At 42.7% G+C, this 17,414-nt stretch overlaps 1 protein-coding gene and 1 long non-coding RNA gene across 10 annotated transcripts in view; one reads left to right on the top strand and one right to left on the bottom strand.

Annotated features, from left to right (window-relative positions):
• Positions 1-899: 899 nt before the first annotated feature.
• On the bottom strand, positions 900-10,203 carry LOC142017831 (uncharacterized). Its single transcript, XR_012646600.1, has 4 exons — positions 10,095-10,203; positions 9,583-9,739; positions 3,065-3,133; positions 900-1,320 (listed from the first exon to the last, which is right to left on the bottom strand). It is a non-coding gene; the product is annotated as an uncharacterized LOC142017831 (long non-coding RNA).
• An 80-nt stretch (positions 10,204-10,283) lies between these two features.
• ZNF644 (zinc finger protein 644) overlaps positions 10,284-17,414 on the top strand; it is an 86,245-nt gene continuing 79,114 nt past the window's right edge. For 4 of the 9 annotated variants that reach the window (XM_075002289.1, XM_075002297.1, XM_075002295.1 and 1 more), the window contains exons 1-2: positions 10,371-10,560; positions 12,833-12,964. The gene's annotated coding sequence lies outside the window, so the exon portion shown is untranslated. Of the gene's footprint in view, positions 10,303-10,370; positions 10,561-10,769; positions 10,858-10,985; positions 11,019-12,832; positions 12,965-17,414 lie in introns of those variants that run through there. The other 5 variants (XM_075002291.1, XM_075002292.1, XM_075002294.1 and 2 more) reach the window with 5 other exon arrangements.

The raw sequence follows: 17,414 nt of genomic DNA, 5'->3' as shown, positions 1-17,414 counted from the left end.
TGACTCACTTCTAACAGTAATTTCTGTTAACACATTGCTGTAGTGTAGACATAGCCATACTGTGTTGCACTGATTTACTCATGTCAGTTTCTGTTCTGATTTAGTTAAAAATATTGTTGGAACCACTGCTCAATATTTTTTATTTTATAGCTTCTTCTCCAGGACTCAAATAATCATTTACATGGGCCATTCCCAACAAGGTCATAGGAAACTCACGTTTTTTCTTATGGAAATTCATTCAAATGCTTCTGCGGAAGTGAGACTAGTCCCCTGGGCCCAAGGGAAGCAGCAGGCCTTTCAGCCACTCAACTTAAGGATTGCTTCAGATCTATAGAGGCCAGCACCACCTGCTTGGAGGCCTAATGCATGGGTATAGGCTCACAGCTCAAGGGCTCTACCACTGGCTGCTGCTCCCTGAACTTTACTTCAAGGGAGTCCCACAGCTTGTAGGTGGGTCAACATTAACTTACCTGCTAAAGTTCCGTGGAGTTGGGGACAAAGGGCTAATGACAAAGGGTTACCATTTCTCTCAGCCAAGCCAAACGTAAGTTCTTATAAGTTTTAATGTGCTGTGGGGTAGAGTTAGGCAGGTTTTTGTGTTGTCATAGCATTGAGAACTGTTTGAAGTTCAAGCACAGCTTTTTTTTTCCCCACTGGAATTCTGAAAGTGGAGCTAATGTTGCTGTTTATTGATGTTTATTCAGTGAACTATCTACATTTTGCAAATAAAAATAGACTTTGAAAGACTATCCTGTGGACATGTCTGCTCATTTCTCTCTCACCATTATAGGATGTTCTTCTGGAAACCAATTCCACCTTGACTGCTTAGATGAAGTAAAATTATGAACAAAGTAAAATAACGTAAGAACTCCCTCAGATGTTCTCTCAGATCTTTCAGCCTTTATTTTGTCTAATGGAAGTTCAGCAGACATATATCACATGAATATCAGTATGGTGAAGAAATTATTTTAAAGCTGCTCTAAGTATGTAGATATCAATTACAAGAAAAAAATTGCTAAATTTCTTTTTTGAGCCTTAACCAAAAGCTCATTAATGTCAATGGAAGTCTTTACAATGATTTCAATGAGCTTTTAATCAAGCCTTTTATGCTCCCATATGTGACATACTGAAAAGTATAGCAATGTAACACAAATTTTGCCTTTAAATCCTAAATGCAAGACATTTTCGATGTGGGGTGATAGCAACTTGTTTATAGCACCAAAACACTACAATCCTCAGAAAGGAAAAAACTTCTTCTCTTGTACCTGTCTTATTTCTTTGTCTCTACTGCACTTCTTTGCTGCTGCCACTGCTTGCTACCTTGTGAATTGCCCCAGCTGAGGGAAAAATCAGTGTCCAGAGTGGAACATTTGTTAACCTGATTACTTCCAGTCTTCCAATCTACCCCACCTTGTACATTTGTTGGGATTGACAATCAATGAACACAAGTGCTGGACTGTTTATATTTTTAGAACTTTAGGGTTCTTTACTAATAAAAATATCTCTTTTAATTCAGCTTTGATTATAGCCTTTGGAAAGAGTCTTCTAGTGAGTGGGTGCAAAGGTATGGACAAGCTCAGGAGCCCTGAGAGAAGGCTGACATGACCCCTGTATTTGCACAGAAAGGTTAGTCCCAGAAAGAAAATGTTCTATTACTACCATTTCAATTTAATGACTACATGCTTTGATTTTCTCAATCTTTTTTGATATTTTTGTGCAGCTCTATCCTGTCAGTTCTTCTGTTCCACTAAAGGATACATTATATTCCCAATGTCTTTGACCTATTTTTCTTCATCAATTTGTATAATGACCACCAATACATTGAAATTCTGTATACTAATCCATTGTGCTGATTATTTCACAAGCACATGATGCTCTACTTAAATCTTCTTAAAATTATGGCCGTGTCTACACGTGCCCCAAACTTCAAAATGGCCACGCAAATGGCCATTTCGAAGTTTACTAATGAAGCGCTGAAATGCATATTCAGCGCTTCATTAGAATGCGGGCGGCCACGGCGCTTCGAAATTGACACGGCTTGCCGCTGCGCATCTCGTCCAGACGGGGCTCCTTTTCGAAAGGACTCCGGCTACTTCGAAGTCCCCTTATTCCTATGAGCTCATGGGAATAAGGGGACTTCGAAGTAGCCGGAGTCCTTCTGAAAAGGAGCCCCGTCTGGACGAGACACGCGGCGGCAAGCCGCGTCAATTTCGAAGCGCCGCGGCCACCCGCGTGGCCATTTCGAAGTTTGCCATTTGCGTGGCCATTTCCAAGTTTGGGGCACGTGTAGACGTAGCCTATGTGATTAGTTTTTCTTTTAAGTAACTTTTTTCAAGTTTCTATTACAAAGGTGTCGCTTTTCATACATTGGAGGTATATACGTCACACTGTATATTCTAAAAGATCTTGTAGCTTCTCTGAGCTTTATTACTGTTAAAAAATTCAGCTATATTCATAATTAACTGTCTTGATCAAAAACCAACTCCCTACAATTAAGAAACACAACAGAAGATAGTGGCATATCAGACAGATTTTCTGCTGCTGTGAGCTTTCCTGAAGACAAAACAAGCATGTCAGTATTTTAGTGTTAAGAGTAAGAAAAATTATTTTGTTTTTAGTGCTTGTTATTTAGCTGTAATTATTATATTTGCATGCTGCAAAGAATAAATATCAAAATAATAGGATGCATGTCCAGCTTACTCAATAACAGCTATCCCAAAATACAAATATGAATGAGAGGGCAGACAGCAGCAGTTAGTGGAAAGAAAATGGAAATTTGAATTCACTCTAGCTTAGATGGAACTAATAAACTGGAAGTGAAGATGTTATCTAAGAGTTTCTGTTCATTTTGAAAGGTAGTGACAACAGTGCTAATACCCTCGTAGACTGTCAAAGAATGATGCAGTGAGCAGCTGCATTACAGTGGGGAAGCTGTGCTCATATAGTTAATGAAGTGTTTCAGATCCTATGGAAATGAAAGGTGGTATATAAATTTTAAAAAATATCATTATAAAGTTTCTCCCTCTAGGCATAGGGGATTTTGCAGTGTTTTTTAGAAGGATACAGTTGCAATCTTCTTTCATTCAAAATGCTTCAGCCAAGAGCTGTTCCAACTCTCCCGCTGTGATTCCAGCTACAAAAATTAATGCATTAAAAATTAAAATTAGTTTATTAATCACATGTTTTCTTCTACTATGAGTGAGCTTAATTTGTTTTAGGCTCATAGACTAAGATTAGAAGAGACAATCATGATCATCTATTCTGACTGCCTGAACATTGCATACCATTGAACCTCACAACCTACTTTTGTAATATATCCTTACTGGTGGGCTAAGTTACTGAAGTCCTCCAGTCATGATTTAGAGATACTAAATTACAAAGAATCAACCACGTATACCCATTTAAACCTGCAAGTGGCTTGCACGTCATAAGCAGAGAAAGGTGAAAAATTCTTGATTCCAGATATGGCAATCAGTAAGAGATGGAGTATGTGGGCAAGACCCAACAGCCATACAGCTGGAAATGGACAATTCTAGTGATTTTAACCCCCACCCTTTTCCCAAAGCTAGAACACAGTATTGTCAAACTGAAACGTTTAAAAATCACCATTCATGGCTTGTAAACATCAAGAAATCTCAAAATCATGAGATTTAAAAAAAAAACAAAAAACAAAAAGCTTCCTCTTTTTTCTGTCTGGAAAGTATACTCAGGCTACATTTTCCAGGTTTTTCTTTTACAAATATGGATGCTAATAACTTATTTAAAAATATGAGTTCCTTTTGCTGTTGCTGAGCTGAGGCTTTTAGAAAAAAAGCCAAATATTATCACACATGATAAAATTGTAGGAGTTGGTAAAATTTAGACTACAACCCAAAAATATTAATACAGTAAACCCTTGAAATATGTGGCTTAAAGTGCCTCTCCTTCCGGCCTTTCCCCAGCTGCCTGGCTGTCAGCCTGGTAGGCTGATCAGTTTCCTGGCTCCAAGGAATGGAGGGGAGCTGGAAGCCATGCTGCTCTAGTTACTGGCTCTCCTCCACTGGCTGAAGCCAGGAAACTGACCAAGACTGCTGCCCTGGTCAGTTTCCTGGCTCTGCAAGAGGAGGGGAGCCAGGAGCCAGGCTGCTGCCTGGTTCCCAGCTCCCTGCCACTTGAGGGACCTGGGAAACTGAGCAGCTCATGGCTAGTGAGGTTCCTGGGTCCCCCAAGCGACAGGGAGCTGGGAACCAAGCAGCAGCCTGGTTTGTAGCAGCCTGGTTCCCAGCTGCCCTGCACTGGCAGAAACTGGGAAACTAAGCAGCCATGAGCTGGTCAGTTTCCTGGGTCCTGCAAGCAGTGTGGAGCTGGGAACCAGGCTGCCTATGGTTTCTGGCTCCCTGCCACTCTGGGAGCCAGGAAACTGAACAGTCCTGATGGGCTGGTCAGTTTCCCAGCTCCTGCAAGCCCAGGGGAGCCAGGAGGCAGGTGGCACCCTAGTTCCCATCTCCCTCTCCCCGACTTGTGCAAAAATTTGAGTTACGCAGGGGTTGCAGGAATGCAACCCCCTTGTAAATTAAGGGTTTACTGTACCAAACATTCTAATTCACAGATAAGTGTAACAGTGATAAAGTGTGTTATGTTTTCCCTCCATGGGCTGATTCTCTTGAAGTTTAATTATCTTTTCCCCAAGTGTTATTTCTATAGCTAGAGTTAGAGGAGTTGTGCTATACAGTTCAAAGTTGTGGGCTCACACCTGGCAACTGATCCTGGAGGGTAATATGTCTGAGCAAGTGTAATGACCTTCAAATAGTTGTTGAAATGATTTTACGTTGCAATATAATATATTTAGAGATAAATGTGGTCGTGGTGTTAACAGTTCTGTTGTACTTGTAGTGATTGTTTAACTGAAACTGTTCCTTTACGAATAGGGTGGAACACCCATTATAGGGATTATTTGAAAAAAAAGATGGAAGGCAGTGTGTGTAAGATGTTTGTTACTTGTGTGTCCAGCTGGTGGAAAAGCTGCTTGTGTAACTATCCAAAACTGTCAACACTTAGCAGGGGCCTGGGTGCCTCAGAGTACTATTAATGAGCTTCAGCCCCTGTAGACCTCCAGTCTGAATTCAACCTAACTCAGCAGAGATTGAAAGTTATCCCTTCTTTTCCCAAAGCCAGAGCACAGTATTGTCACACTGAAAAGTTTAAAAATAATGATTCAAGGCTTGTAAAAATCAAACAATCTTAAAATTATGAGATTGTCAGGGCTGCCTCCACTTGCTGAGACTCTGAGTGCAGAAAGTGGGGCTCACCAAATCTTAAAACTACCTTGCCTGTAAAAGTGTTGCTTAAAAAACTCCCCAAGATCACAGATTCTCTGACCCTGGGGGCATGGGAGGGGTAGCTGTCACTACCAAGGTGGGGGGGGGAAATGAGACCCAGGAAGACACTCTTGGGATGTCTCCCTGCAGGATAAGCCCTCAGCTCTTAACCTTCCCTTAGGAGACAGCTTGGAAACAAAGGGCTGTAATCTGATAGCTGACTTTTCAATCTACTCTAAAGCATGAATATACACAGACTCTTCTCTAGGACACAGGGATCAGATCATTGCCTATAAAAAACGTAATTTGTTGGCATAACAAGAGAAAACACTCAAAGATTTTGGTTGAAGCACAGAGAATTACTTCCCTGGGATTCAGCTTAGAAGTTACAGAGTATAGGGGAAAGAAATCTTTAACCAGAGCAACTCCACACCAGTTTCAAAATAACAAATATTCTGATTGCATCTAACTAAATATTTCCCTTCTACTTACATATATATGGCTGATTATGAGACAGCCAAGATATTTACTGGTTTCATTCCAACTGCTTAGTAGCAGTCATTTCTCTCTGTCCCCTCTGCATCAGCCACACAAAGACCCCTCAGACTGCAATTGTTCTCAGTTCAAAAGAGTTTCTCTTCCTCTCATTGACTTGTCTGACTGCCCCCCTGCTGAGATCCCTGTGAACTCTTGACAAGTATTCATTCATGACAGAGATTTACAAAAACAGCCAATTTTCTTTTTCAAAGAAAGCTTACTTTTTTTTCTCCCACCAGGAGGTTGGTAGGTTATGGAGGCTAAACTGTTAGTCCACCTTCAAAGGAAGTTCTACTCAGAATTGAGATGAGGCAAGCTGAAAGAGGTATGCTTACCTGCTTCAACCCTGTAAATCAGGTGGAAAGGAGAGTGCAGGAACAGGCTGTGAATAGAGGGGTTGTGGAAGCGGTCTGAGGCTGTGTAATCTGGGCAGGAGTAGAGTGCAGGAGTAGGTTGGGGTGGGTGATCTGGGCAAGAGGGGGGTGCAGTAGGAGGCTGGAGATGGGGGTCTGACCAGGAGGAGGTACAGGAGAGGGGTGGGGGTTTGTGCAGGAGGGATGGTACAGGAGTGGGCTGGTGGCATGGGGTCGGGGTGGGAGGAAGGGTGTGGGATCTGGAAGGGAAGGTGCTGTTAAGGGGTGGTAGTGCGGGTCTGGGCAGGAGGGAAGTGTAGTAGCTGTCTAGGGGCACAGGGTCTTGGCAATAGGTGTATAGCTTATCTGTGTAACACCCTCAGATACAATGTCTCTGCACCCTCCTCCACTACTCTCAGGAATTCCAGCCAATCAGAATGGTGGGATAAAGCTTCTGGGCACCATTGCTGCTGCCGCTCCCCCTCCCCTTTCCATGGCTGGGGGAACAGCAGCAGTGATGCTATGCAGAATTGCCTCCCGGCAGAGCCAATGAGCTGAATCCAGCCCTGGCTTGCCTGGCTCTGGCCTGAGAGGCTTGGGGTTCCCACTCCATTGTGGGCTGCATGCTGGGGAGAGGAGCTTCAAGCCTTGGGTTCCAGATCTAGGCAAGCCATGGGCCAGATCTGGAATGCAGATGTCCCATCCCTTTTGTAAACAAACACAGTTTAATTCACTGGGGCTATGCAAGCACTAACTAAATACGGTATCTGTTAAAGCTGGAGTTTAGTTACATGCAGTTTAGCTCATTCATTAATTGTCTAAATTGTCACCCACAGACTCATGCAGGGGTGCCATTTAGGTGGAAGCTTAAGGGTGCTGTGCCACTCCTCCCTACACTTCTCCCCAAAGATTGAACCTCTGAATTTCGTACATGAGGTCTGCTTAAGGTCTGGCATAAGACACGTGCTTTAACTGCAACAGAGTTTGTGCTGCCAGAGCTTTGCCTTATAGGCAGGATGATTAAGATAAAAAAAGGGCTTGCTATTCAAATGATTGAAGGATCATTAGATGCTCATGGAAACATTGCCATGTACTCTGCTTAAAAGATAGGAAACAAAGGATAGGAATAAATAGTGTGCTCCAGGGGTAGGTATTGAGATCAGTGCTGTTCAACTTATTCATAAATGATCTTGAAAAAGGACTAACCAGTGAGGTGGCAAAATTTGCAGATGATACAATAGTTAATTCCAAAGCTCACTGCTAAGTGATACCACAAAATTAGGTGATTGGGCGACATTATGGTAGATGAAAATGCTAATAAATGCAAAATAATGCACATGAAAAGTATAATCCCAATTACACATACAAACTGATGGGATCCTAATTAGCAGTTATCACTCAAGAAAGAGATCTTGGAATCATTTTGGATAGTTCCCTAAAAACATCTGCTCAGTATTCAGTGGCAATCTAAAAAAGCTAACAATATTAGGAATCATTAGGAAAGGACCAAATAAGAAGTTAGAAAATAGCATATTGCCTCTATACAAAGTCATGGTATGCCCACATCTTATATAATGCATGCAAATCTGATCACCCCATTTAAAACAAGATATATGGAAGTTTGCAGAAAAGTACAGAGAAGAGCAGTAGAAATAATTAGCTGTAAGGAACAGCTTCCATATGAGAAGAAATTAAGAAGCTTGGAAAAGAAAAGATTAACTGGGTGGTGAGGATATGTTAGAGGTCTTGGGTGTGAAAAAATTCAATGTAGTAGTATTATATACTCATTCGATTAAATTTATAGGCAGCAGATTTAAAATAAAAGAAATTATTTCTGGGCTCAACCTGTAGAACTCATTGCCAGGGAATAGTGGAAAGGCCAAAACTGTAACAGAGTTCCAATAAGAACAAAGTAAGTTCAGAAAGAGTAGGCCCATCAATGGCTACTAGCCAGGATGGGTAGGAATAGTGTCCCTATCCTCTTTGCCAGAAGCTGGGAATGGGTGACAGGGAACAGATCACTTGGTGATTACCTTTTCTGTTCTTTCCTTCTGAAGCACCTGACATTGGCTGCTATTGGAAGACACCAGGATCCAGGACTAGATGGACCATTGGTCTAACACAGTATGGCATTCTGACATTCTTCTATAGATCCCAGGTATATCTGCTCCCTAGTGTAACCCACCAGACCCCACACCACTCCTACAGCTGAGACAGAGCCCAGAAGTCTTGACTACGTGTGTGTCCCTCTCCACAGAGTTAGTAATGAAGTAAAAATATCCATTAAAATTTTAAGCCTAACCTGTGTCCCTGAAGTGACTTTCCACAACATGTCAGGGTATACTAGCATTAGAGCTGAATGAAAAGAGGCGAGGTGTGTGTGTGGGAGTGCAGACAGGTCAGTTCCACACTCCTCAATTTGCTGCTTGTATTGAGCATGCTCAGTAATATTGCTGAGGTGGCTGTCCTCACTTTGCCTCCAGTCCATGCCCTCACTTTACTCGCCCACTATCACAACATGCACAGGTCAGTCCCATTGACCACTATCTGATATGGTGCTCCTGAACCTAAGGGTGTTGAGGTTTCATCCCCTGACTGGAAGTGGTTTTCATCATGTACAGAATTTATAGTTCATCTAAAAGTCTTCCAGCACTTCCACTATAAAAACTGTTCCAACACCACTGCCCTGGGAACTGTAAAATACTTGGACAAAGAACAAGCCAAAAGAGAGGGACAAAATATCACTTGAGCAGGAAACAACCTGCTAAGGGACTTAACCCTCTGTCTCTCACTCCAACTTCAGCATCTCAGCTTGTATGGCTGATGTAACTGGTTTTTACCAGTTGAAGTGAGAGGATACCACAGTGTGATGGAGGGCAGGTAATTCTGGCTCCCAAGGGACAGCAGTGCCAAGAGCCAATATGGGGCCCCAAGGCAAGTGGGGAGGTGGGCCCAGCTCTGCACCCCTGGAAGGGGCAGGGCCAAGGGCAGTCAGCCCTCAGTGCCCTCCATGTCACAGTGCTGGCCCTCTCCTTGCAGCAATGCTAATGTGGCAGTTCAAAGGGGTCTGGACCTCTAACTGCTGCTACTGCCAAAGTAGCAGCAGTGGCAGCTGGAGCTCTGGGCCCCTTTGAAAGCCAGATTCTGGGCTAGCTGTCCCCTTTGTCCCCGTGCTGGTGGGCCTGCCAAGGGACCCTATTCTTATATAGCAGGTACTCTCAGGCTGAGAGGGAGGTCAGGAACCGTGCGAGTTCCATGGACAGTTTGGGGGGCTCAGTTACCACCCCCCATAGACAGCAGCCAGGTGCGAAATTTGCCCTTCCCCCACGTGCAGGTTAGGGATGTTAATGTTTAACTAGTAGCCTCATCCTCTATTAATGAGACTTGCCAGTTACCGTTAACGAGTAGGGGCTGGAGCAGCTCCCCCCTCCCCCAGCAGGCGGTTGTTCCATCCCTGCCGGGGGATCCATGGGCGGCGGCACTCCAGTCGGGGTTGGAACAGTTCCTGTCTGCGGCGGACGGGGCGTCTGGGGAGTCCGGGCCCCTAGTGCGCTGGGCAGGGAGGGGAAAGGGAGGTTACTCAAGCCCCTCCCACCCTTAAACCTGCCCTGTGACCGGTTAACCCGTTAAACGGGATTCTACATCCGTATCGCCGCTGCAGCCCCTCAGCGTGCGCAGACAAGGCACTGCGCCAAAGGCGAGCTCCGCCGCGCGTCCCCTGCTGCTAGGGGCGGACGCTCTCCCGCTGGGCGGGCAGCCTTGCGTCAGTGACGGCGGGGCCTCGGAACAATTTTATGACGGCCGATTCTGAAAGTCACTGGGCTGAAGCGTAGCTAATGGAACCCAGGTCGAGCCAGTGCTGGGCAGCCCCGGCCCCCAAGGGCACGTGTTCCGCCAGCAGCTTCACCTAGTAGCCCTTGGACGCCTCTCTGCTTCCTCCAACCTCGGGCCGCTACCGGTCTCTGGCAACCGTACGGGTCTAGGAGTCGTTGGAGCGGGAAAGTTACACGCATGCGTGTTTCTTCCCCGAAGGAGGGCAGGAGAAGCCTGCGTGGTGATGTCATGACGCGGAGCGTGGGACGTAACCGCGGTGTGACGCACACCCTGGCGAGCCCGTGAGTTTCCCGTTATGGATTTTTCCCCCCCGGCACTGACAGTGGGGGAGGGGCGGGAAAGGCAGCTCTCCGCGGGAAGGGCGCGCAGCGCGCGGGCGCATCTCGCGGGCACTGGCAGCGGCGGGGACCCCAGTGAGGACGACCCGTCTGCTCTAGCGATTCGGGGTGTCCCCTCCATCCTGCCGCATCAGGGAACATGGCCGCCGCCGCCGCCGAGCTGGTGCGGCAAAGGGACTCGGCCCTGGCCGCCCTCGCAGGGTATGCGTTGAGGCGGGGAGGCGAGGCGGGGGAGGCGGCCCTGCGGCCGGGCTGAGTGGGCTCCTCAGGAGCCTCGCTCGAGCGGGCGGCTTCCCCGCTGCCCCGGCCGGGCCGGGCCGGACACAAAGGGCTGTGCCGAGGAGGGTTTTGTTCGGTCACATGAAGTGGCGCAGCCAGTGAGCGAGGAGCTGGGAGGGGGAGCGGGGCCGCCGCCATTGCCGGGCGCTGAGGAGCTGGGGGAGCCCGGTGGCGCCCAGGGGCGCGGGCTTCCGGCCGGCGGGGCCGCGGGGAGCAGAGGTAAAGCCCCGAAGAGTGCTGCTCGGGTCCCGGCTGGCTGTGCTGCTGCCCGCTGGGGGCCCGCAGCAGGACGGGATAGGAAGATGTAGAAGCTGTAGGGCAGCCGGGGTCACCCTGGTGTGACTGGCAGGCCCAGTGCCCCGCGTGTGGAAATCAGCGTGGTGGGTTCTGCCTAAGTGGTGCCCATCTCTGGCACAATTGTGCAGTGGGGCTGGTTACACCCGGTGCCCAGCTGGGTGCATGGTCATGGTGGCATAGAGTGGCGTCCCCAGCTGGGAGAGGTGTTAAGTCTTTTCTAGCGTTTGTCTGAAACCGACAGGTCAGCAAAACATATGTCATTGTTACTGAAGCTGGCCAGCCTGTGGCCCTGTGTGGAGTCTGAGAATAGTGTGCTGTGATCTGGTGGCATAGGCACTGTCTTCACAGCACATGGTTCACAGTATGCAGATGACTCACAATAACGAAGAAAAAGTTACTAGTTCCGATGTCTAAAATTGTGTGTTTTGGGCTCAGATTTTGTTTGAAGTTGAAGCCACTTTGCGCTTGTGCCACTTGTTCAAAATGTTTTCTTTCTTCATATGCCTTATATGTGTGTTTTAGGCCTATTGAAAAGGCATGCTTTGTTGGCCCTGCAAGCTGTAAGATGACAAGATGGGCCATGAATTAAAATATGCTTAATTAGGTGCCCATTTGCTTTGCACAAAAATTAAACTTTAAGCAAAATTTCACAATAGTGAAAAGCTATACTTTGATATGCTAGCTGTTAATTTAGTTATGAGGGCTATGTCATGAAATGTGGCAGTTAGGAGCATATTGAAAACCCTGTGTACTCAACCAAGGCAACCATTTCTTCTGAACACCCAAGAGCATCACTTGTATGGTTGTAGGGCTAGAATATTTGAACTTTCAAAAAAGAGGACACCAACACACATTTGTACTAATGTGTTATAATAATTTTGAATCTACTTTTATGATCTCATACATTAATACAATGTGAGTTGATAGATACTGATATAGATATGCTCCCTGTCAGGGCTGTTCTCTATAAGTTCAAATATGGCAACCCTAACACATTAGTTGTGTTTCTCAAACTCCATAGTGGCATTATAGTTGATAGGTAGCTTTATATCAGAAATTCTTCACAATATTTTTTCCAAAAAAGTAGATTCAAAATTACTGGTTCAGTTGAAGACGTGAAATAATTTTAAACATAGGACTCTTACTACACTATGATGTGTAAGATGCTTCAAGATTTCCACAATTTAATTTAACCCTTCTGCATAAAATTCTTCACTATTAGGATTACATGATGCAGCTGATTTTGAAGACTGCCGAAGTGGAGTGATTAGACAGAGAAAATAAATCTTGAAAAGCTGCTAATGGATCACTTAGATGAAGAGAGAATGCATAATTCCCTTACTGGAGAAGAGTTTAAGCAAAGTGCATAGAGGAACAGTACAGTGTGACAATGCTATGACATTGACTTATAATCAGAGCTGTTGTTGCAAATCTGTCAGTTAGGTAGCAAAGTGATGTGACGTAGAAATATTCATAAGTAATAACCAGATTTGCAATCAGTGTCATAATATTAATATATGTATTATTTGCACAGCCATCCCTCTGAAGTTTTTTAAACTGGATGTTTGTCTTGCATCAGAAAGTGACATTCTGTTTCTCATATCATGTATGACAGAAAGGATGCAAAAATTAATTGGGCACTAATTTCATCAAAACAAAAAAATCTTTTTAATGGAATGGAACTAGATAAAGGGAATCCAGAATACTATTTGTATGACTTAGAGGCATTTTAAATATAAAAACTCTGTTTCAGTGCTTTTTCGTCTGGTTTCAGTGCAGCATCTTTCCTTTCATCTTTAGATTAGATGCTACCACAAAACAGTACTTAAAAGCTTTTGAGTTAGCAATGTTTTCTTGCGGTGGTATCTTGAAACTTGTCTCTGCTGTTTCCATTTAGCTGACCTGGGTTGTCAGAAGATGATGATGACTTTGAGCATCCTACCTGTCTTCTCTAGCAAAAAAACAATTGGCGGGAACAGGTGTCAAAATGCTAGCATCAGCAGTTGAATAAACGGGATTTTGAACAATGGTAGTAATATTTTCCATTTTGAAATAACTGTGCATTCTGAATTTTTTTTATGTAATGAATGACTGGATATTATCAGATTTGTGCATATAGCTAACTGTATTCGTAAACTGTGAACATAGTAATGATCAAGCATATTTGCTTCAAGTTTCTCAGTCACCTCGAGAAAACACACAAACTGAAAAAATGCTAAAGAGTTGGACAGCATTAAATGTACAGTTATTGACTCAGGTTTTTAATTTTGAGCACTGATGGGCTTGCTTATAGACATGCAAAAGCTGTTTAAGTTTAAAACGGGGTGGAATAGCTATATAATTCCCATTACAGTTTCATGAAGAAATTATTTTCACAGTTAGTTAGATTCAGTGAAAATACTTGGGCCTCTGATGGAGTAAACACAGGGGAGTTATTGATTAGGGCACAAGAAGAGTGGAACTCAGACTCTCCCCTCCATCCTTCATTGGGTTTTAAAGAAGAAGAGAATTCCTTGTCTTCAACAATAAGCACAATAAGTAGCTCTGTTGGGGAGGGCATCTTTCTACAGTTTTTGCTATATAGTATCTGAAGATAGTGTATCCATTATTAACTTTTTTGTGGTTTTTAAAGAGCTAAATGATATTGAGCACCAGGCAGTTTGCTTTATAGTCTGTGGTAAAACCCACGACTGTTCTGTTTTTTTTCAAAGGCATGGAACTTTGAAGAAGTTACAGTGTTGTCTAAATGAGGAAGTTTTAGTTCAGTTTAAATTGATTTTTTTTTTTAAGCTGATGTAGAATGATGGAAATCTCTGTGTGGATACTTTAAGCTGTTTGTTTATTTAGCATAAATAGATTATTTATCAACTTAAATCCTAATAAGCTAGTTTTATGCCAGAATAGGTGTTTCCATTGTTTTCAACTAGTCTGACTATAAATTGGTTATAAATCACATTTTCAATTAAACTGCTATAGTTTTCTCTTGTAAGAGTGTCCTGTTGGAGAGAGAGATTTCAGGTAATTGGTCGAGTTGGTAGTTTAAAATTGTGCAGAATGATGATGAATGTTGCATGCCATCTGTTTCTCAGATGGACGCTGCTAGACTATGAAGTCCCAAAGACAATCTTAAAAGGATGTCCAGTTACGTGAAGTATCCTTTGAAGAATGCCTTTCCCCATTTAAAAAAAAAAACCTGAGGGGATAAGGAGTATTCTCCTTTTTTCATGCACTTCTTTGTCTGAACTGGCTGTTCCTCTTAAAATTCAAGCCGCTGAATGTTTGCTGTTCCATTGGTTTGTGTTTTACTTATGTCAGCTCTTTTATACTTGTGTTATACATAGCGGGCGTAATTCTGTAACCCATCTTTGCTATGCAAGGGCACTGACCTATTCAGTGTATTTTCCTTCACCTCTTTAAAATTCTGTGAATTGGACCAAAAGATACATTAATGCTTTCTGTGCAAGATTTGATTAGTTTCCTCAGATAGTCGCCTCAGTTGCTTGTGGGGGGGTGGGAAAAAAAGCACTGATCAGTGACTTTGGATAGACTAATATATAAATTTCCAGATTTTTCAAATGTGTCTGGTTGTCTTTAGGAAGAGTAATGTTACTTGCTGTTTACTTTGTAGCAGTCATCCTAAATCTTATGAGTTGTTTGTTTTGCTCAAAACTGGACAGTACTCACATTTAAATAGTCATTATTTGAATAAGAGAAATCCACTTAAAAAGGAGTACTTGAGTGAACTTCGGCTGATTAACAGTTTACAGCAGCTGTTGTGATGAATAAGCACTGCAACAGTGTGCTCAAACTGCCAGTTAGTTTAAAAGGGGAAGAAACTGGCTAACAGTGAGTATGCATTTTTATTTTCTTCTACGCTTGCGTTGTCCAGCATGCTAGCCATTAGCCATATATGGCTATCTAGCTGGTTGAGTGTCAGTAGTTGGCTTGAACAACAAATACATTCTCACAGAACAAAACAGCAGTCATGTTACACTTAAAAGACTAACAAAATAATGTATTAGATGATGAGCTTTTGTGGGACAGAAGCACTTATGAAAGCTCATCATCTGATAAATTATTTTGTTAGTCTTTAAAGTGCGACATGACTGCTGTTTTGTTCTGTTAGAATACAGACAAACATGGCTACCTCTCTGTTACCAAATGTATACTCAGAATAACATAGCTGGTTTGTGATAGCAGTAGCCATTCTATAGCTACTGCTTCAGAACTGGTTAGACATCACAATTCCACTCTCAATGTTAACTAGCTTGCTTAGTATTTCTTAGTGAGCTTGATGATAATGAAAACTCCATTTCAAACTAGTGTAAGTATCAGAGGGGTAGCCATGTTAGTCTAGATTCACAAATTTAACTTAATTTTCTCCTTCCACAGTCATTATTCATGATTTGGTGATTCACCCCACCTCTGCCTTCCCCTCTTTATTATTTTCTTTTCCCCTCCTGCTTCTTCCTTCCCCTGCTATATGTACACCCCACCCCTTTTTTTCCCCCGTGAATCTGATGAAGTGAGTTTTACCCACAAAAGCTCATTACCTAATAAATAAAATTGTTAGTCTTTAAGGTGGTACAGGACTGCTTGTGTAGTGTGGGTTTTTTTTTGTTTTTTTGTTTTATTTTTGGTGTAGTATAAGTATGACACTAATATTTATGGAAGAAGAGTTAATACTTTAGGAATAACTAAATTCATCAGCTCCATCTGTGAATGGTATCTCTAGGGATTATTTACACTTTTTTATATTGCAGAGTTTTAAGAATTACTCATTGACCAAATGAATGGTAATACGATATTTAGTGTTGTCTTATTTCTTTTCTTACAAGGTCAAAATAATGTTAATAGGTTTAAGTTATTGTAAAGTTGATTGCTAAAACTTCTAGTATAGTATCAGTATATATATGTAACTATTTCCAAGATGCCTAAAATTACTAACTAGCTAGATGTCTGATTTTTGTAAAAGTTTAAACTTTCTAAAAAGGGAATTGCAACTCTTTAAATGTAGTTTTTCAGTTCCAAATGTATCCTTATTCCTTTTAATAAGGGAAGTAATGTGAGTTTATTTTATAAATTGTAACATGCTGTCAGATTAATTTTTAGCTCACTCACTTTTATGAATCATTTCAGTTACTGTTCTCTAGTTTACGTAAAGCCACTATGGGATAATGGTGTGTGACTTCCAAATGCAGAAGATATCAAGCAAATAAGATGTTAATCAGAAAGGTTTGTGGGAGGAAGAGTTAGAATTGCTGCTAATCAGCTGTCACTAAGGAAAGAAGTCAGGATCATCCCAGCTTTTTTGTAAGGGTAATGTCCCACTGTGCATTTTGTAGTTAGTAATTGGCAATTCTACATGGTAATAAACTCTCTTTACACACCTGAAGGTCACTAAACAAATAGAGCAAAATGAGATGTAAGTGCCATAGATTTCCTCAGATGTGCCTGCAGTTCTTAAGGAATGTCCTCTGCTGTACATGTGGCTCATTAAACTTTTAAAATGAGGTATTCCCTAACAAAGCCAGTCTTTACAATACAAAAATAATCTTGTGGTAAACTGAAAAGATAATTCTTATCTTATCTGGTGAAAAGTTTAGTTGCTTTATGTTGTCCAACTTTTGGGAAGGAAGGATGCTGGGATTTCTACTCAGGGGCTGTCCAAAGCACACCACGCTCCTACCCAACATGTTGAGATGACATGAAGGCTATGCTGACTGTTTCTGGGGCTCTCTTTTGTTTTAGCTTCTGAATACAGGTTATCTGTTAGATTTTACTTTCTCTCTGCTGTAGCTGTTGGAAGGGAATGATAACTTTCCAGACTTGTTAATTGTATTTTGTGGCATTTTACGATGCCCCAGTAGGCAGCAGCTTTCTTTGGAGCTCTGTTGCAGATTCAAAAATGAATCGCTGTGTATTTATTTCCTATTTGAAAGTTTCTTTGCAAACCCTACAAGTTAGAAACTTCTTAAATCTGCAAGAGAGATGACTTGTCTCTTGTGTTCACTAGCAAAAGCTTCCTACTCGCCAGTTGCAAGTTGTTATCCTTATTTAAACTTTTCAAGGCAGTTGTTGTTTTTAGGTCTTTTTATACTTAAGGGAATTTTACCAAAAATTGTAGTGTGAACCACTGGCGGCATGTGTGGAATCCTTGTATAGAGAAGGTTCCTACAGCTGGCCCTCTTTATACCACCATATCACTGAAATTTTGTCCTAATATTGCTAAAAGTAATTCTGGGCATACAGGGAAATATTTAGAAAGCTTTTGTGTCCTCACACAAAAATGCTTTTGCTATTGTATAGGAATACTGGTTTGAGTACACTTTTCAAAGTGCCAGGGGGAAAAAACTTTTGTCCCCATCTGTGCTTATGTGCTGCACTCTTTGCACTGAATCTGTGGATGGCAGCAATGGATATTGCAGCATGTTTCTTCCCAGTTCAGTCCCACACTTGTGTGTGTGTGTGTGTGTGTT

This window comes from Carettochelys insculpta, chromosome 9 (genome assembly GCF_033958435.1).
Source record: "Carettochelys insculpta isolate YL-2023 chromosome 9, ASM3395843v1, whole genome shotgun sequence".
NCBI classification, from domain to species: Eukaryota; Metazoa; Chordata; order Testudines; family Carettochelyidae; genus Carettochelys; species Carettochelys insculpta.
This window is presented reverse-complemented; position numbering and strand designations above follow the sequence as displayed.